The following is a 19,683-nucleotide window of genomic DNA, read 5'->3' as shown; positions in this document are numbered from 1 at the left end:
ACTCTGCACTAAGGTGTACTGATTCGAGAACAAGTGTCCAATTAGTCCACAAACACTCTGCACACATACAGCATAATGCTGTTATAATTCCATAAGAAAAGGACCACACCATGATAAATCACATTTTGTCACAAATCCAATCAAACATTTACATTCAAGCTTACTATAAAGATTTTTGTAAACATGGACCCACTTTATCAGCAAATATAAATATTCATGCATTTTTCTGGTACATTTTGTAAGCATGAGAAAACTGAAAGAAATCAGAGTAAGTGTATACATGATCCTGATCTAACATCCTGCTCTTCTTTTAAGACTTCTTAATCCGAATTCATAATCTGAACATCGTCGCTGCCCAATGAAAAGCAGGCATATCCAACACAACAGCCAACTTTACAGGCGAGAGATTAAACCTTCTTAACTTCCAACAGCAGTCAATGTAAAAAGAGTTTATTTCAGGTCATTTTGGATTTTTGAGCTTCTATTGGTCCATTCTTTAAGAAAGTTTGACATAGTGTAATGCCAATCTCAGACTACACAACATTTTTGTCCCTCACGACGTTCACTATGTCAGATTAAGCAGTTATTTTCGTTTTGTGTCGTTCTCGGGGGACTGGCAACACTACACGTTAGTCACCGACCAATCCTTGGCTCATTCCTGGGTGACCCAAATGGACATTACATGCTTTTTGTACTCCAGAGAGAACTTAAGGTATTGTAAAGATGTAACTGCTTAGGTTTCAGTGAATGTAAACAGAATATTTCATGGATGAAGTAGATTATTAGATGATTTTTAGATTATTCTTCTGTTTCTCTGGTCCAGAGAACTGCAGGAGCACCGTCCTGCTTTCTTTTCCAGTGTTTACATCTGTGCACCACAGAACGCTCTGTCTTCCTATTGGTCAGAATCAGGGAGCATGTCGCAGAGCATTTATCAAACTAGGCGATAAAATACAAAAAATTCTAACATGCTAGTCTTTCCGTCGGACGCTCCGACAGCATCGCTCACGTCAAATTACTGGTTTTTGACTGTGTCACACTACACGGAGCTTTGTCGACCCTGAAATTCGGATCAGACGCACGCAATGTATCGGCGCCGACAAAATTGGGCTAAAATCAGGCTAAAATTGTGTAGTCTGATCCGGGCATAAGGGACAATTTGTGTGCTCAAATTATGTAGTACACTAAAAATCGGCAAAAATATGGAGATACTAGTTTTTCATTGGACAACGACAGTATACTTTTTACATGGCCACTCAAAAAAAAAAAATTATATATAACTGCAAATATGAAAGAAATCATATTTTTGAGAAACACACAGTCATGATTGAGCTTGGGTCATTGTTTAGAACTAAGGCGTACTGGCTCGAGAACAGGTGTCCAATTAGTCCACACACTCCCTGCACAAATACAATGATGTTATTGTTTCATAAGGAATAGACAATAACATGGCAAATCCCATTTTGTCACACAATTAATCAAACATATTAACATTCAAATTTACTGTTAAGATTTTTGTAAACAAGATATTCGTCACATTATGTTACATTTGCAAGCATGTGTAGACCAAGAAAACTGAAAGAAGTCAGAGTAAGTGTATACATGCACGGAGAAATCTGATTACTCAACTAAAATCTAAATTATCTAAAGTATACATGCTATTTATGCTTCTACTGAATTGATCACTAACACCACAACAAACAATGACCTCATCATATCTAGAGTGAATGAAGTGCAGGGGTCCAAGGAAAGGGGCCACAAGAACAAATTCTGTTTTTAAAAAATGAAGTGTAATGAGATGGAGTGCTGCTACAGACTAGTAGCTCTCCAGCCCAGAGGGTTGTTGAACCCAATTGTAGAACAGTTCATCTCAAAGCAGGTAAACCCAAAGGATATAGAAAGGATATAATATATAAATAAACACACCGCTCCTCTAGCGGGATCGAACCTGTGTTGTCAGGGTTGCGGCCTAATACGCTACCGCTGCCCCGGCTAGTGAATTGGGACACGTCAGAGAAAAAAAAAGCCCTTATAAGGAGATCGGGAGCCCAAGAACAGGCGTAAAACATAGGCGAACTGGCGAAAAACGGGAACGGGTGGAAACTAAAGTCATTCCGAGCGCGACAGAGAGAGACAGGGGAGGAATGTAAACAAAAGCTCGTCTGAGAAGCATTTTATTCTTTTTTTTTTCATTAGCTCTCAAGCTTTCACACTAGATCCAGAAAAATAACTAGTATAAAAACTCCATGATTGCTCCTGTGATGCTGGAGAAAAGGTGAAACCGAAACTTTACGTGAAGCGTTGTGAAGCTTTGGTGCGTCACATGTACAGCCTCTAAAAGAGGATCCCGCTCATTTTTACTGAACGAGAGCAGCTGGTGGAGCAATGGAGACTTCAGAAGAGGGAACTCAGAGCTCAGTAGCTCATTCACTCATAGTAAAACCAAAGTGTGTTGTGGAAGTGAAGATTCTGACTGAGCACACTCTGTCTAACCTGGAATCGAATTCATCCGCTCTGAAAGGAGACCGCATCACACCTGCCTGCCCAGTTTAAAATGATTCTTCCGCATGCTCGGTGCAATTACCCATTTTCACCAGAGAGGGCCCTAAATCCCAAAACTTACGGACATCAGCTTTAAAACGATAGTATAAACAGCTTTAGAAAATATTGAAATTGGGCAAAATTGAAATTTGGGTAATTTTATCTCCTATGTAAAGTTTTCAAAGCTTAGCCTTCCCCTACAGTTGGTTATTACGTATGTACTAATGCTTAATAATGTTAAAAATAAGCATTACATCATTAAACATGATCCTTCCTATCTTCCTATAGCTGAAATCGTAAAGAAATCTTAATTTTCTAAGCAATTCTGCATGAAATAAGTATGTTTTTTGTATATATATATATATATATATATATATATATATATATATATATATATATATATAAAACCTGTCAAAAGTGAACCAAAATACAAAACATACATTTTTTTTCCTCTCCTTTCTCATCATTCCCAGCACCTTACCTTACATTTCTCTCTCTCTCACACATACACACACATAAGCGCACACTCAGTGTGTTATTTTTAATGAAGTTTCCTCTAAAAATAGCCTACAGAAATAGAATGATGGATTAGCTATGTTTCCGTCTGGGGATTTAAGAGATTAAAAGGCGTTTTCTATTTTTTTCTCCGTCTGAAGAATTTCCAGGATGGGCTCCGCTTGCCCACCTAGCAGATCCCAGTTCCGCCTTTACGTGCCTTTATTAAAAGAACGGGAGTCGGCCTGCCAATCACTGATTGACAGCCCTACTTCACAAGTACTGTTGTTCCTGCACCTTCTATAAGCTCGCAGACATCTGGTATGGAGGAGGACTGGAGGTGGAGGGGAAAAAAAACCAACAACATCTATTTTGGTTACAAACATGAACATGTTCCTTGCATCGTTCTACTTGAAATCTGAGCTACTGTGGGCTTAATCTCTTTTTCGCGATTTGTAGCTCCTGAACCGGCGAGAAAGAACGTTACACTACGCTCATATAACTCAGAGGTAACATTTGGAGGTAGTCTGATCACACTGCTGTAGGTGCAAACGTGTGAAGAGGATCTGCTTCTAAAAGTAGGAGTGCAGATGTTCTAGAAAAAAATAGTGCAAATAGGAAATCTTTGACTTTTTCTTGCATTACCTCAAACATTTCTGAACTTCTGAACCAGTCAATTCATGAGTCATGAATTCATGGGTGCTATGGCACACCCTGCGCTAGTTGTGTTGCAGTGCTAAAACAGCGTCTGAATTTAGGAATAAATCTACACTGATGGGTGTGCACTGCAAAATCTAATTTTAAGCAAGTGAAATTTTCTAAATTTAAGGCAATAATCTTATTTTCTTCTCTGATTAGACTTTTTGTCTTATTAAGCATTGAAAGTGTTAGATTATTTTGCTTATTTTAGGGATAATTATTATTAATTCATTATCTTAATCATTCTTACCTTATTAATTTGTACCTTATTTTAAGTAATTTTAACTCAAAATAAGCACAATCAAGCAGCAATCAAGTTATTCTGATCCTTGTGTCCAAAAACAGTGACTTTTTTTTGCTTAATTTAGGTGTTACTTCATTCATTTTGAGACTTTGCCATTGCTTTTTTTTTAAGAAATCTTACTAAAAAATGTTGCTTACCCCATTGGCAGATCTTTTGGTAACACTTTCCTTGGATGGTCCATTGGATGGCCTCTTTGATGCTCAACTGACATTGAAACTACATGTCTATTAAATGCAAACGAACTATAAGGTGAAAGTAAATGATTCTGTATTGAATATAACTCTACATTCAACTCTAATCAAAATGCTTATCTTAATATTTTCGGATTGGGTTTAGGGTTAGATTTTAAGCTTAGGTTAAGGTTAGGGTAAGGGTTAGGTGTAGGGTTTGATTTTAGGGTTGATTAAGGGTTAAGGTTAGGGTTAGGTGTAGGGTTCGATTTTAGGGTTGATTAAGGGTTAAGGTTAGGGTAAGGGTTTGGTGTAGGGTTTGATTTTATGGTTGATTAAGGGTTAAGTTTAGGGTTAGGTGTACGGTTAGGTTCTATTTTGAATCATTTACATTCAACATAGAGTTACGTTAAATTTAATGGACATTCAATTCAGTGTTAGTTGAAAGTCAGTTGAGCATCAACAAGGCCTAAAAATGGACCATCCAAGTAAAGTGTTACTGATTTTTTTGCTTAATATACATATATTTGTCTTGATTTGCATATGTTTTGTCTAGTTTTTTGCCAATGGATTTTTGGAGTGTGGTGGTCTGGAAGTGAGGTGCTATTTTGGATGATTTCTGCACACCCTAAGCAGAAATGTGCAAAACTCTTTAAACACTTTATCATCTACTACAGTCTAAATAGGGAACTGTGTTTTAACATAGAGACAATTTGTTTTAATGCAGGGAAACTGTTATGGTGGAAAGGAAATGTGTTTTAAGGCAGAAGGGAAATGTAAACAAGAAACTAAAAGCTTCATACGCTACAATAAGTTACACCTAGTGAGGTATTAGCTGCTCAAATAAAAATAAGGGTGATAGACAAGACAATCAAAGAAAATGTAGAAAGCAAATAACTTTTTAGCGCTTTTACAGTCTGACACCACATGCTTATCAAAACTAGGCAACTAGTCACTGATCTACACAATATAAAATGGCCTCTATTCCTTTACACCAGGGGTACGCAATTAAGTTTGGCTGCTGGCCAGATATTTTCCAAGCTATTACGTGACAAGAAAAAAAAAAAAATCTGTTTTGTAAAATTAAGTGTAATGGGATGGAGCGCTTCAGACTAGTAGCTCTCCAGCCCAGAGGGTTGTTGAACCCAATTGTAGAACAGTTCATCTCAAAGAAGGTAAACTCAAGAATAAAGAAAAATTAAATAAACACACCGCTCCTCACGCGGGATCGAACTTGTGTTGTCAGAGTTACGGTCCAATACACTACCTCTGCCCCGGCTAGTGAATTGGGAAACGGCTGGGAAAAAAACGCCCTTATAAGGAGATAGGGAGACGAAGAGTGGGTGGAACAGAGAGAGAGATGGGGAGGAATGTAAACAAAAGCTTGCCAGAGAAGCATTTTATTCTTTATTTTTTTTCATTATCGTTCATTGTAGTTCAAAAAACCTCCTGGGCCAGATGTTTCATGCTTAAGGGCCACCTATTGCCAAACCCTGCTCTACACAATACAAACTCTCCACACACACACACACACACACACCAAAACACACACAATATTAATAGCATTTGGAATGAAAAACAACACTGTGTGCGTCAGAATTCTGACAGAACACAGTTCTATAATTTCCCATTCGTTTAAATGGGATTAGTGCCGCAGGTCTCTAAAGTACATCCCATCTCAGTCTCCACTGACACTTATTGCCAAAGTGACTCGGCCGTTTTGTGGGCGGAGCTTAGAGAGGTCAATTGCTGCTGTAGAGTGCACATCCCCAACTCCCTGATGCAGCTGAACCAAACACGAAGCGGGTCACCTCAGAGAAACGGCGGAACAACAAGACGAAAGAAAACAGAGCGACAGGCAGATTGAACCTGATGTTCCTTCAGCAAAGCCTGCTGGGAAATCAGAACGCCTGCTTCGTGGAGCACGTCGACAGAGAGGGAGAGAGAGGGATGGGGGAAAGAGAGGGCAAAAGAAAACGAGAAAGAGAGAGAGAGAGAAAAGAGAGAAAATTGAGAAAATCTGCCTCCTATCATTCTTCTCTGTCCATCTAGTCTGTCCATTTTCGTCTTACTTTCACTCTCCCAGGTCTTCGTTTTTTTTTTCCTCTACTGATTTTTTATCTCTTTTTCTTCTCGGAAAAAACACACACACACACACACACACACACACACACACACACACACACGTATGCACACTGTTAACACAGTAGAGTTCAAGGCTGACCTCCCCTGACTGCAGCCAGGGGATAGCTGGGAAGATTGAAACCATATGCAGCAAGTGTGTGTGTGTGTGTGTGCGGGCATGTGTGAGATCTTTATCAGAGAAGTCTGAAGGGAATAAGTTCTCGTCTCTGTGCTGCTCAGAGTCTGTGGAAGAGAAAGTGGAGAAAGTGAGAAAATGAGAGAGAGAGAGAGAGAGAGAGAGAGAGAGAGCATTGTCTTCCGTTTCTCTGTAACGGAATCTGAGCAGATGAGTACAATAAGTATCATGCTGAGTGTGAGCAGGAGGGTCAGTAAAGGGGCGGAGTTTACCGACCTGTGGTTCTAATGTAACATAGTGAATCGCTCCCTGAACCAATGAGAGTGTCCCTCACACCCATTCCTCAGTGATGTGCGTGAGGAGTGGAGGTGAGCCCGTCTAGTCCGATCCCTCAGAGGAGCTACTTGTAGCATAAACTAGCGAAATTGCTAATGCTGGCCTACACAATATACGTAAGGCAGGTGGACTTAATGTTATGGCTGGTTGGTGTACAGGCGCTTCAAAAAAAGTTAAAATTTTGATTCAGAATTAAAAAGTTACTTTATATCAGTCATTCAGTTCAAAATGTGAAACTCATATCATTGCTGTCCTATGAAAAACACTTATCTCCATTTTTGTTGATTTTTAGTGTACTAGATAATTTGAACAGACAAACTGTCCCTCACACTGAGCCAACATTTCTTGATAAACGGACCAATAGAAACTCTTCAAAATGACCTGAAATAAACTCTTTTTACATTGACTTCCATTGAAAGTTTACAAGGTTTTTTTCTCTCTCCTGTAAAGTTGCTGTTTTGGAGATTTGGTGTTTTTCATTGGACAGCGGCGATATATTATATAGACGTATTAAACACACAGAGTGATCTATTTTAAGCGTTTATTTGTTTTATTATTGATGATTATGGCTTACAGCCAATGAAAACCCAAAAATTAGTGTCTTGGTACTTTTGGCAGTGTGGGCAGTGTGCCAAGTCCTGCTGGAAAATGAATTCCGCATCTCCATAAAAATTGTCAGGGCAGAGGGAAGCATGAAGGGCTGTAAGATTGTGTGGTAAAACACTGCACTGACTTTAAACTTGATATAAAACACAGTGGATCAACACCAGCAGATGACATGTCTCTACAAACCATCACTGATCATCAGTAAATTTTACATTTTATTTGTAAATAAAGGAAGCAGATTCTGGAGGAAGAGTGGAGAGACACACAGTTCAAGCTGTTTGAGGTCTAGTGTGAAGTTTCCACCAATCAGTGGTAGTTTGTATTTTTTTGGGTATATTATTATTTGGAAGCTTTATTTCTTATTTTGCTAAACCGATATAGCTTCATTATTTCAGTATTTCCATATTAGATTAAATTGTCAGTAAATGATTGCTTTTTTTATTTGATTTTAATTGCATGCTCCCGACATGCTCCCGATAGTGTGAATGAATATCTTCATGTGATTTTAGCAGAAAAAGCAGCGAGTGTGAGAAGAGAAAACAGTGTGAATAAAGTAATTAGTAGGATTTGCTGTTTATCCACCCGATTTTATTTAAATGGAATGTGTACAGTATATTTCACTGGATGGAGTTCTGTGTGTGTGTGTGTGTGTGTGTGTGTGTGTGTGGGAGGGGGTGTTAGAATTGTCATCAACTATTGAGAAATAAAGAGAAATAAGAGAAAATGAAAGTAAAAAGAAAAACAAAAAAAAAAGACAGAAATGATAAGAGTGAACAAGGGAAGATACAAGCTAAAGAAAATAAAGAAACAGACAAAAGTGATAAAAAGAAAACAAAAAAGAAACAGAAGAAAGTAAGAAAAGTAACACTAAGGACAGTTGAAATTAAGAAAGTGAGAGAAAATGAAAGGATAACAAACAAATGGAAAAAGAGGGTGTGAAACAAGTTAATAAACTAAAAAAATGATGAAAAGAGATAAATTGACATTGCGAGAAAAGAAAAAAGGAAAAGAATAAAAACAGAAAGAATGAAAAAAATCCAGATAATGACTCTGTGATAAATGAAAATTAGAAAAAGAGAGAAAAGGAGGAAAAAAACAAGAGAAAAGAGAAAAAGGGACACAGCATAGAAAGAAAGAAATAAGAAAACTGATAAAGTGTATTACAAATATAAAAAAAAACAAAAAAGTGAAGGAAATTAAGAGACCATTTCAGTTTCTGAATCAGTTTCTCTGATTTTACTATTTATAGGTATGTGTTTGAGTAAAATGAACATTGTTGTTTTATTCTATAAACTACAGACAACATTTCTTCCAAATTCTAAATACAAATATTGTCATTAAGAGCATTTATTTGCAGAAAATGAGAAATAGCTGAAATAACAAAAAAGATGCAGAGCTTCCAGAACTTAAATAATGCAAAGAAAACAAGTTCATATTCATAAAGTTTTAGGAGTTCAGAAATCAATATTTGGTGAAATAATCCTGTTTTTTTAATCACAGTTTTCATGCATCTTGGCATGTTCTCCTCCACCAGTCTTACACACTGCTTTTGGATAACTTTATGCCACTCCTGGTGCAAATATTCAAGCAGTTCAGCTTGGTTTGATAGCTTTTGATCAAAGAAGAAAATAGAAAAATATAGAAAAGGCGAAAGAGAGAACAAGAGATAGAATGAGAAAGCAAAAGAGAGAGAGAGAGAGAGAGAGAGAGATTGATCACAGAAGGGATCGACCTCTCTGACCTCATCTCTTATTTTCCCCCTTGCTATTCGGGTTCTCCTGCCCTCCTCCGTCTTCTGTCACTTCTTCTCTTTTCTCCACATCTCTATCCTGTCCTCTCCTCATTCAGAATCTCTCTCTCTCTCTCTCTCTCTCTCTCTCTTTCACTCCAACAGGCTCCTCCCTCCTCTCTCCTGTGTACAAATTGCTTTTGTTTGTCTGTAAGATGTAGAGTCAGTTCAGTCTTCCTCTGACACTCAGAATCAAACATCTTCACTAAAGACTGCAGGGATTAACAGTGAGGGAAAAAAGCCAGAGCCACGCCCACTTGGCGGATCAGCGGTGCGTGTCGTTGGTCCAACCCCTTTGTCACTCACCTGTCAAGCCCACAGTTGCTCCCTCAAAGGCTGCTGGGAAGTCTTTTGTGCGTCTGTGTCGCAGCGCTGGGCCTAAAGTGTAAGCAGAGATAAACATCACTCAGCACTGCAGAGCCAGTTTAAAAAAAAAAACAGACAAGCTGAACAATATGGACAAAATACAGGAAACAAGAAGATATATATATATATAGATACTGTAACTGTTATAAAAAATTAATAAACATATACCTAACCAGAAGTAATACTGTAAATACAGCTTTGGAAAAAAAAATAAGAGACCACTTCAGTTTCTGAATCAGTTTTTCTGATTTTGCTATTTATAGGTTTATGTTTGAGTAAAATGAACATTGTTGTTTTATTCTGTAAACTTCAGACAACATTTCTCCCAAATTCAAAATACAAATATTGTAATTTAGAGCATTTATTTGCAGAAAATGGCTGATATAACAAAAAAGATGCAGAGCTTTCAGACCTCAAATAATGAAAAAAAAAAACAAGTTCATATTTCTGACGTTTTAAGAGTTGAAGAATCAATATTTGGTGGAATAACCCTGGTATTTAATCACAGTTTTCATGCATCTTGGCATGTTCTCCTCCACCAGTCTTACACACTGCTTTTGGATAACTTTAAGCCTTTACTCCTGGTGCAAAAATTCAAGCAGTTCAGCTTGGTTTGATGGCTTGTGATGAAGTGATGACCTTTTTGAAGTGGTCTCTTATTTTTTCCAGAGCTGCAGAATGCTGTAAGCAAAATTCTTCAAGCAAAATTCAACCAGAATTGTATCTACACGCAAGTATATTTCATCTTTTATTCTACTTTGGGCATATTTAGTACCTGGTACTTGGAAATGGTACTATTTAGTGGCAGTTTCATCATGCAGGACTATAAAGTAATGTGCAAACCTTGCAGAGCACTGATTGGCCAGAGATAATCAGAGTCACAATCGTCAGAATCGACGAGACACAAAACCCACAAACTGACAAACTGGAACACAATCCCTATGCTGTCTCCACTGTTAATGTATCATTTCTCTGAAGATGATGTACTGATTTGATGCTTTGTGACATCACCAACCACATTTGAGTTAAGCTGTGTTAGTGAAAGAAATAGCCAGGTACCAGATACCAAAAGAAAAACAAGCAGATTTGAGTAAAATAGAGTCAAGTAATGTAGGAACCAAGCAGAAAAGTGCCATTCAAGACCCATACAAGAGTTACACTGGAGTGTGCTTGTGTGGAGCAAGCTACCTCTGCAGTTTGCTAATAATCTCCCTCCATAAATAAAAATAAGAAGCTAGTAAATAAATTGGCATTACAGTAAGAGACCATCACTCTCAGTGTCGCTCTCATTCTGAGCTAAAGCTACTCTATCTAATGACATAACCTACACTATATCAGATATTAGAGTGAACCAGCTTAGCCAAGAGGAACGCAACGCTCACCACAACACAGTGATTTACCAGAGTACCTTCCGGTTCTTGGCATGCATTCATTGTGGCTTCTTTGAGTTTCTGAGTTGTTTTTTGACCATTTTAACCAATTTACTAGTTTCAGGTTACAATGACAATTTAGGTCTTCATTCAAACCTTGGAAAACTTGCAGCACCTCCCAAAAAAAAGACTGCTATCATACACTGTAAGCCCGGATACGTTGAATTTACTTAAAATATTTGAAGAAAGCAGTTGCCTTAAAAAAGTTAAGTAATGGATAATGAAAACTTTAGTTAGCATAACTTAGAACATCAAGTTACAACAACTAAAGGGGAAGTTGGTTTATTTCTGAGGTAGCCCAGGGGGAATCACTACACACTGATGGTGAGTGTTAGTCAGAAACTGTTGGACACACCCAGTATGCAAATAGATTGTGACAGAAGCCAATGGAAAAGAAGCTGCCAATGGGAACAGACTAAACTCAGTTATTATAAGTTGGTTCAACTCAAAGATCTCAGTTTGAATGTCTCTGTGCCCACAAATGTTCAACTAACTACTAAAAATAGTTGAGTATTGTTTAGAAATATCCAATTTTATGTAAAACAAACTTAAATCATTTGAGTTCAAACAACGTATGGGTTTACAGTGTATTCCATGACTTTAGCAAAGGTTCATGAAATGCGTGTGGGTCCTCCAACAGTGGTGTGACTATGATTTCTGCCAGAGTTGCTTGTCTGTTCACATGGACACTTTTGACCAGATGCCGCTGGTCACAATCATTACCACCCACTGCGCCGGACTTTCAGACCTTTCAGTTTGGGCCAAACCAAAGTAACAGCTGTAAAAGGGGATGTGAACCACAATCTGGACTAAAAGACTAAAGTTTGGTCCAACCCAAAGAGGTGGTCTGGATCTACTGAACCTTGGTCCGGATTGTCTGCAGTTTGAAAACACTTTTCTTGATGGTTCGGACTCTCAGACCGATTACAGGAAGTTGAGGCTGTCTTTAAACAGAGAAACAGTAGGGAAAAAAACGGTGTTGTGCTGAAATCTGCACAAGACTGCACGACAAACGATGCATGATAAAGCTAAATTTCTGGACCAGTCGCATCCGACCAGAGTGGGCTAAAATCGTCCACCTGGCTTCACAGGGAATTAAGAGTCCTTGGCATAGAAAGTCATTTCGGAAGACATTTTGGAACATTCAGCACTACTTAGTTAATAATTTTAGTGGGTGCATGTATGTTTTTGACCCTGTATGTAATTATGAATTTGGAATGACAAAGGGGGGGGGGGGGGGGCAAACTCAGAGGATTTGGGCAGGAGTTCTGGGCAGCCCCCCACAAGAAGAGATTGGTTAGAGGGCTTAGTATTGTACTGTATTGTAAGCCATTAACAAACAATATATATTGTTGAGGCCCGCTGCGTGCGCTCCTCCTGCTTGATCCCGCTTTTCTCTGCTCCCGCGCTCGTTCAGCTCAGTGTGGGCTGGAGCCGTGGGCCGTGACGAGAAAAAGAGAAAACTGGAGGGAGACGCATTTACAATTCTCAATCAAAAAAGCTCTGTATTCACTCTCCCTCCCTCTCTCTTTCTCTCTCTCTCTCTCTTTCTCTCTCTCTCCTCCCCCCCTCATGTCTGAATCGGGGTCTGACCGGCATACTGATGTCATGGATTTGTGCACCACGTTTGGCCCGAACAGAATGACTTTCTGGCCCTCGGCTCGCATGCTCTTTCTCTCTCTCTCTCTCTCTCTCTCCCTTTTTCTGTCTCTTTTTCTTTTTTCACATACCCTGCCGGTTCCCACTGCGCTGGGAGAAGCCTGAGAAAAAACAGGCCCAATTAGCGGAGCAGGGGGCTTAGCAGGGGCCAGACAACCACGCTACAAACACACACACACACACACACACACACACACACACACAGATACAAGATCGGGGACTGACAAGTTCATTGAGAGCCACAGGGCAAAAACTATTGCAGGAACAACAATCAAGAGAAGAGTTTAGGACAAGCTTAGCCGCAGAATTTATGTCCTTTAGCATGGCGGCTAATGACAGTGTGGGAAAGACGGCTGGAAAGGATTGAGGAAAGGAACGAGAGAGAGAGAAAAAGAGAAGGAAAGATAATGAGAAAAAAAGAAAGAAAGAAAGAGAGAGAGAGAGAGAGAGAGAGAGAGAGAGAGAGAGATAATCTCCCCAAGCCATCGAACAGATTGAATCCAAACAGCGCTCTATCAATCGCGCCAATTAAGATGTCAAGCTGCCAATCACAGGGATTAGGACCAGAGAGCTCATGCATATTCATTAGCCTCCCAAAAAAAAAAGCAAGGGTGGGAATACATTAGATTACATTACAGCTTGGCCAGCCTCAAGATTAAGAAAGATGAGAAGAAAAGAACAGGCTTTTTCTATACCTTCATTAATCCAAGGGCCAAGCCCACTAATGGAAGTTCAGGGACCCTAAACAACAGCCTGCTTGTGGGGCCCACCACCACCGTACAATAAAAGTGCTAAACATAAAAAAAAACGCACAAAAGTCTAATATAAATAAAAAAAAAACCAAAGCATGCATAAAAAAATAGCCAGATTTAATGCAAACTATAATTTAATGCAAATTATAAAGATGATATTTAATCCCAACCGCCCACCTTCAGCCCAGCGCTCCTTCAGAAGCCCCGCCCCCAAATCCATTTAGCTTGGATGTTAGCAACCTGTTTCTACAAATGTTTCTGCTAAGCAAATCAGTTGTGATTATCTATCATCCTCAAACATCCTCAAACAGGACGAAAATGAAAACAACACTGACCCATTTCTGTGAAACTAAAGCTTAAAACATGGTAAAACATGTCATTGTTACTAGGGGTGTGCCATATCGTATCATAAGCAATAATATTGCCAACATTTTTGAATATTGTTAATGATATTATATCCTAAAATATTGTATTTTTTAAATATCTCAGTTAGGGGTGTGCCATATCAACCACCCGTAATTATCACATCAGGATACTACTTTTTTGCTGTTTTTAGCAAAAGAAAAATAAATCAAACGGTTATCATTTCAAAATATTTTTCAAATATCTACTAGAGACTATAGAGATTATATCTGTCTTGTATTAAACATTTCACTTTAATCCTGGATATTTGGATATATTAGGAGTGCATTATTAGTATCATGACATTCTGGATCATTGACTTCTGTTAAAAATACAAAAAGATGTTAAAAAGATACAAAAAATATAATATTTTCTAATGTCCTAGTTAGGGGTGTGCCATACCATATGGAACTGGCTGTTCCTGCCACCTAAAACAAATCTAGCACACTTTTTTATTATTAAGCAGAGGTGGAAAGTAACTAATTACATTTACTCACATTACTGTAATTGAGTAGATTTTATGAGTAATTTGTAATTTTTGAAGTCGTTTTTAAAATAGGTAATTTTACTTTTACTCAAATTCATTTTGACACAAGTAATTTACTTCGCTACATTGGAAAACTCCCCATTACTGAGTAACAAATGAAATGCTTTAAAAAAAAAACCAAATTGTTTGAATAAAAACAAATGGAGTTTTGTTCTCCATGGCAGCGCAGCTGAACTTTTCCCAGCAGTGTTTATTATTACGGTTAGCTGGAGAGACGCTGTGTGAATCAGCTGTGCTCGGGGGAACCGGTGTTCTGTCGAGTTATGCTACCCATCGATATGTGCTTCTTTACAGCACTGCGCATGCGCCAACCAAGATTTTTTTCTTGTATGATTTCATGTTTTTAATGATATTTCCTTAAGTTTTTTATTGGGAACATTAAACAATCTGCTTGGATGTTAAAAAAAAACATGTAAATAGCAGTTAAAGCATAGCAATGGCAAGTTAAAAAATAATAATGAACTGTAAAACTATAAAAATACGGTTTATATTCACATATATGACCATAACCTTTTAACAGTAAAGAAAAAAATGGATGATAGGAACCTATACCACTCTCTTGAAAATGTTTTATAGGGTGTTCTGAACATTTTTGAATCATTGAATTATTTATTAACTATTTAATTTATGATTTGTTGTATTTTTTTACATCAAATAAATAAATGTAACTATGTAACTTTTACTCAAAGTACATTTTAAATTTTTTTATTTTTTTTTTACTTTTTTATTTTTACTCGAGTAGATTTTAAGATGGGTACTTTTCCTTTTACTTGAGTAGAATTTCAGCAAAGTAAAGGTACTTTTACTTAATTACGATTTTTCAGTACTTTTTCCACCTCATTTTTTAAGTTAACTGCTAATCTTATTTTGAGAAAGGAAGTCATTATTTTGAGATACTATCTCATTATTTTGAGATATTAAGTCATTCTTTTGAGATACTATCTCATTATTTTGAGATATTAAGTCATTCTTTTGAGATACTATCTCATTATTTTGAGATATTAAGTCATTCTTTTGAGATACTATCTCATTCTTTTGAGATATTAAGTCATTCTTTTGAGATACTATCTCATTATTTTGAGATATTAAGTCATTCTTTTGAGATACTATCTCATTCTTTTGAGATATTAAGTCATTCTTTTGAGATACTATCTCATTATTTTGAGATATTAAGTCATTCTTTTGAGATCCCATTATTTTGTGAATTGACCCCAATAACTAATGATAACCTGCTAATTTTTTGACGTTTTTAAGTGAGAAGATGAGTGTTTGACGAGTCTCTCTCTCTCCCTCTCTCTGTTCTTTTTTCTCTCTCTCTCTCTGTCTTTCTCTCTCTCTCTCTCTCTCTCTCTCTCTCTCTCTCTCTCTCTGGACTGCGGCAATCAGAGACATTGCAGTGACATTGACAGGAGGCACATGTTCAGAGATCACTCAACAGTCTGTCTCCAGCCTGCAGCCCAGCTCTTCCCTTTCTACTACCTGCTCCTGATAGCTTCTCTAATATACTCACTCTATACCGTATTTCCCATACTATAAGGTGCACCGGATTATAAGGCGCACTTTCAATGAACGTCTATTTTCTGGTCTATTTTCATTCATAAGGCACACCGGATTATAAGTCGCATCATGCAACACTAGTAAGGAACAGGGGAGTCGCCATGTCTTCCTTCTAATTCTGCAGGTCTCAACGCTGGGTGGTGGTGGGGGTAGGGGGGGGGGGTAACTAAAATATAAGCTGAGTAAACAAAACTGTAATAATAATAAAAAGAAATCTTAAGTCAAACAAGCTTTGGATGTTGATCTACACAGATTTCTATCCTAAAAACTTTTTATTTGTGTGAGTAAAGCACTTTTCTTTATTTACAGTAAGCTTAGATTTCCAGATTTTCACTAAGGCTGGGTCTAGCAGCATTAGCATTGGCATTAGCAGCTAACCGCTAGCACTAGTTAATGCCGCCGAACAGCGTGTCAGGATTGACCCAGGCAGGGAGACGAGGAAAGCGGACGCAAGAGCAGGTAAGGGCGAAGCGAATAATTGAATAAATATATATATAAATAAATAACAAAGATAAACAAATAACAAAGGACACAGAATGATAAAGTAAACCAAAACAAACGAGAGAAACTAGAGAACATAAACTAAACAAACTAGATAGATAATAACTAACAAACAAACCGGGAGTAAATAAACAAAGAAACAAACAAAGAACTGAATAAATACAAAACTAAACAAGGCAGGGATATATATATATATATACACAGGGAATGGACTAGAAACTAAAAACTAAGCAGAGGACTGGGAAACGTGGAAATAAACAAGAAACTAGAAACATACACAAGAGATAAACTGAGGTAAACACGGAGCAACGACTAGGGCTATGAGACACGGAGAAACACAGAGAGACAAAACAACAGAGGTTAGTGCAAAGACCGACGAAGGCAAAGTGGCACAGGGTATCTATTTATATGAACAGGAAACACACTAGAAGTGGAAACACCTGGGGAAGGGGCGGAGCTACAAATGAGACACGTGGTGGAAAACTACTGAGACAGGAGACACAGGTCACGTGGGAATAACACACAGGCACGAGGACAGACGGGAACAGGGCGAGGACGTGACAGGGAGATATTAGCTAGCAGTTCGTCCCACGTAGCTTGTTTTAACATGGTAAACACGCGGACTACAGTCCAATATACTTGCGCTAAGCGGCTAATGCTAATTCTGATAAATCTGCTAAAATCTGTATAACACTGTACTTCAGTGGAGTGGCTTTTTTGCTCCTTACAACCTGACTGGTAAAATTCATACATAAATTATGGATTATAAGACGCACTGGCGATTTCTGGGAAAATTAAAGGATTTTATAGTAAAAAAAATACAATAATTTCTGTAATTATTTGTTTCTGTGCTCAGTTATCACCTCTGCTTTTCTTCATGTGTTACTGGCATTTATCTGCCTCTCTCTCTTTCTCTCTCTCTCTTTCTCGCTCTCTTTTTCTTTCTCACTGCTCACAGAAGAAAGTTAACCATCACAGATTAAATTAAATCCCATCAAGTAGAAAGCAGACACCACATGCCCAATGCAATATTAAAAGCCTGGCACCCACAGGAACGATAGTGTGTGTGTGTGTGTGTGTGTATGTGTGGGTCTGCGTGTGTGTGTGTGTGTGTGTGTGTGTAATCTCTCTCTCCAGCCTTCCTCCCAGTCTCCTCCTTGATTAATGTAAATCAATGGGGTGAGATGGCTGTTCCTTCTGCAGCAGCTTTAGTGACAGCAAACAGAGCAGAAGCAACCCACCTGCAGCCCTGCAACCTCTGCAGTAACCCACACACACACACACACACACAAACAAACCCACAGATGATATCTGCAAGATTTTGTTCCACTCATGCGACATGAATCTCCCTCTAATTTAGACTCCTTCATCTCTCATTTTAACATGAGCTTAATTTAAACATTACAGCTCACATAATTTCACAGGTCGTTATTTTATTATTTTACGTTAAATGTTGTGAATCTGGAAGTTGCTCCTTATATTACATGTATAATTTATATACAAGGGAACGCACCAATTGAAATGTTCCAAAAATGACTTGGAATAACATGTTTCTCTATTGACTTTTACTGAAAACTCAGATTGAAGTTTTTCCTTCTCCTGTTAACTTGCCATGTTGGAGAGATTAAAAAGTATTTTTTTTTTTCACTGTGCATCAATCACATAAGCAATTATAAATAATAATTCATTAGTATATAAATAGTGTGACATTAGGAATCAAGGGGAAACGTGGATCCGCCTCACACCAGGACGCACAGCCCCGGTCGGTCCCAGCTGGGTCTCGTTGGACTGATTGCGCAGCCAGCTGGGACTGACTGGCTTAAAAACCCTGCCTCAGCCTCAGCACTCAAGAAAAGAGAGATGCTCTTTAGTAACCCAACTAGAGCCCAACTGGGCCATCGTGATATTTGTTTAAGTTGTTTTGGGTGAGGGTGGAGGCTTGAAGGTATGTTTCGAGTTAATTCACTTTCTGCGTCTGTGTCCTAAATACAGCAGATTCAGAGTATCACAAAGTGATATCGCTGGAGATCATGGAAAGCACCTAAAAAGACTGTATGACACTTGATGCATCGTAAATATCAGGATTATATCTGGATATGGCCAATCCACACAACAATGCAAGTGTAAACACACCCAACACCCAAGATGCACATAATATATATATATATATATATTTGCCTCATTTAGACAAAATAAAAATGATGAGTTTCTTTAATTTAATTGTAGGGCTCCCCCTACAGTTGTAGAGTGTAATAAATGTTTCAGGCGGATTAGTTTCTCTTTCTCGTTTTCTGTCTTTCACAGACATATTCGGTCTCTTTCCAGCTTCTGCCAGAGTGTCTGTATGTTAATTAGTCCTTGTAGAACTGTTAGAACTAAAGCTCGGAAAGCAGGTCGCAGTTCTCGCGAGCGTTGGTCGCGGCCGCCTCGGAAAACTTACAGAGTCTGGTTTGAGCTCAGAGGAGCTCCGGCACAGACACGAGGGCACCGCTATTCCTCCTATTACACCTCAATGCTGCGCTGATGTGAGTTTCAAGCTGTAATTTTACTTCTTTAAAAAGATCAAAAATAAAGGAAATCCTACCTAGTGGGGCTTTATAGTTCTGTTACAGTTTGCATGTTGTGGATCTACTTTTTTGGTGGAAGGCACAGTCCATATTAAAGCATATTCATTGTCGATTTCTTGAGGATCTTTTTTGAGGATTAAATTTTCTTTATTCATTTTGTAATAAAAAAAAATTAAAAATATCGCAAATAATGATAGCCGTGATGTTATTCGCAGTATCACACTACCTCACGTGTTCTATTGCTTAATTATAGAGCCTCTTTTAACAACACACTGCAGAAAAGAAGGATTTCTTAATTCTTCTGAAGTTTCTCCTGCTCTGTCTCTCCATCATTTGTGTTCCTCTGCTATCAGCCTCATGCTCCTGCTCCCGTGTGCATTCATGTTCTGTGTGAAGCACTTTTAATGAGCGCTCCTGTTTCACCCGACTACAGAGGAGAAGCAATTACCTCAACAAGACCGAAATTAATACAACACTTACAAATGATTGTTGGAGGGAGAGGGACTGCACAGCATGGCCAGGTCACCTGGGATACTTTTAACATGGCAGCTTTATTCAACTCTGCTGCACCTTTAGACCAGTAGAAATGCCTGAATGCCTGAGTATGTCTTTATTTTACACTTCATTTTAGAGCAAAGTTATATACAACAGGAATGACACACAAAAGAAAGATAACTATGGAGTGAATTTTGTGCAAAAAAG

At 38.2% G+C, this 19,683-nt stretch overlaps 1 protein-coding gene across 4 annotated transcripts in view; it reads right to left on the bottom strand.

Annotated features, from left to right (window-relative positions):
- Positions 1-19,683, bottom strand: part of sulf2b (sulfatase 2b) — a 345,428-nt gene that overhangs the window by 248,494 nt on the left and 77,251 nt on the right. For all 4 annotated transcript variants that reach the window (XM_049486337.1, XM_049486339.1, XM_049486338.1 and 1 more), the window contains exon 2: positions 9,507-9,578. The gene's annotated coding sequence lies outside the window, so the exon portion shown is untranslated. The remainder of the gene's footprint in view (positions 1-9,506; positions 9,579-19,683) is intronic.

Source organism: Astyanax mexicanus, chromosome 13 (assembly GCF_023375975.1).
Source record: "Astyanax mexicanus isolate ESR-SI-001 chromosome 13, AstMex3_surface, whole genome shotgun sequence".
Lineage (NCBI taxonomy): Eukaryota > Metazoa > Chordata > Actinopteri > Characiformes > Acestrorhamphidae > Astyanax > Astyanax mexicanus.
The sequence above is the reverse complement of the archived record's forward strand: the minus strand, read 5'-3'. Positions and strand labels throughout refer to the sequence as shown.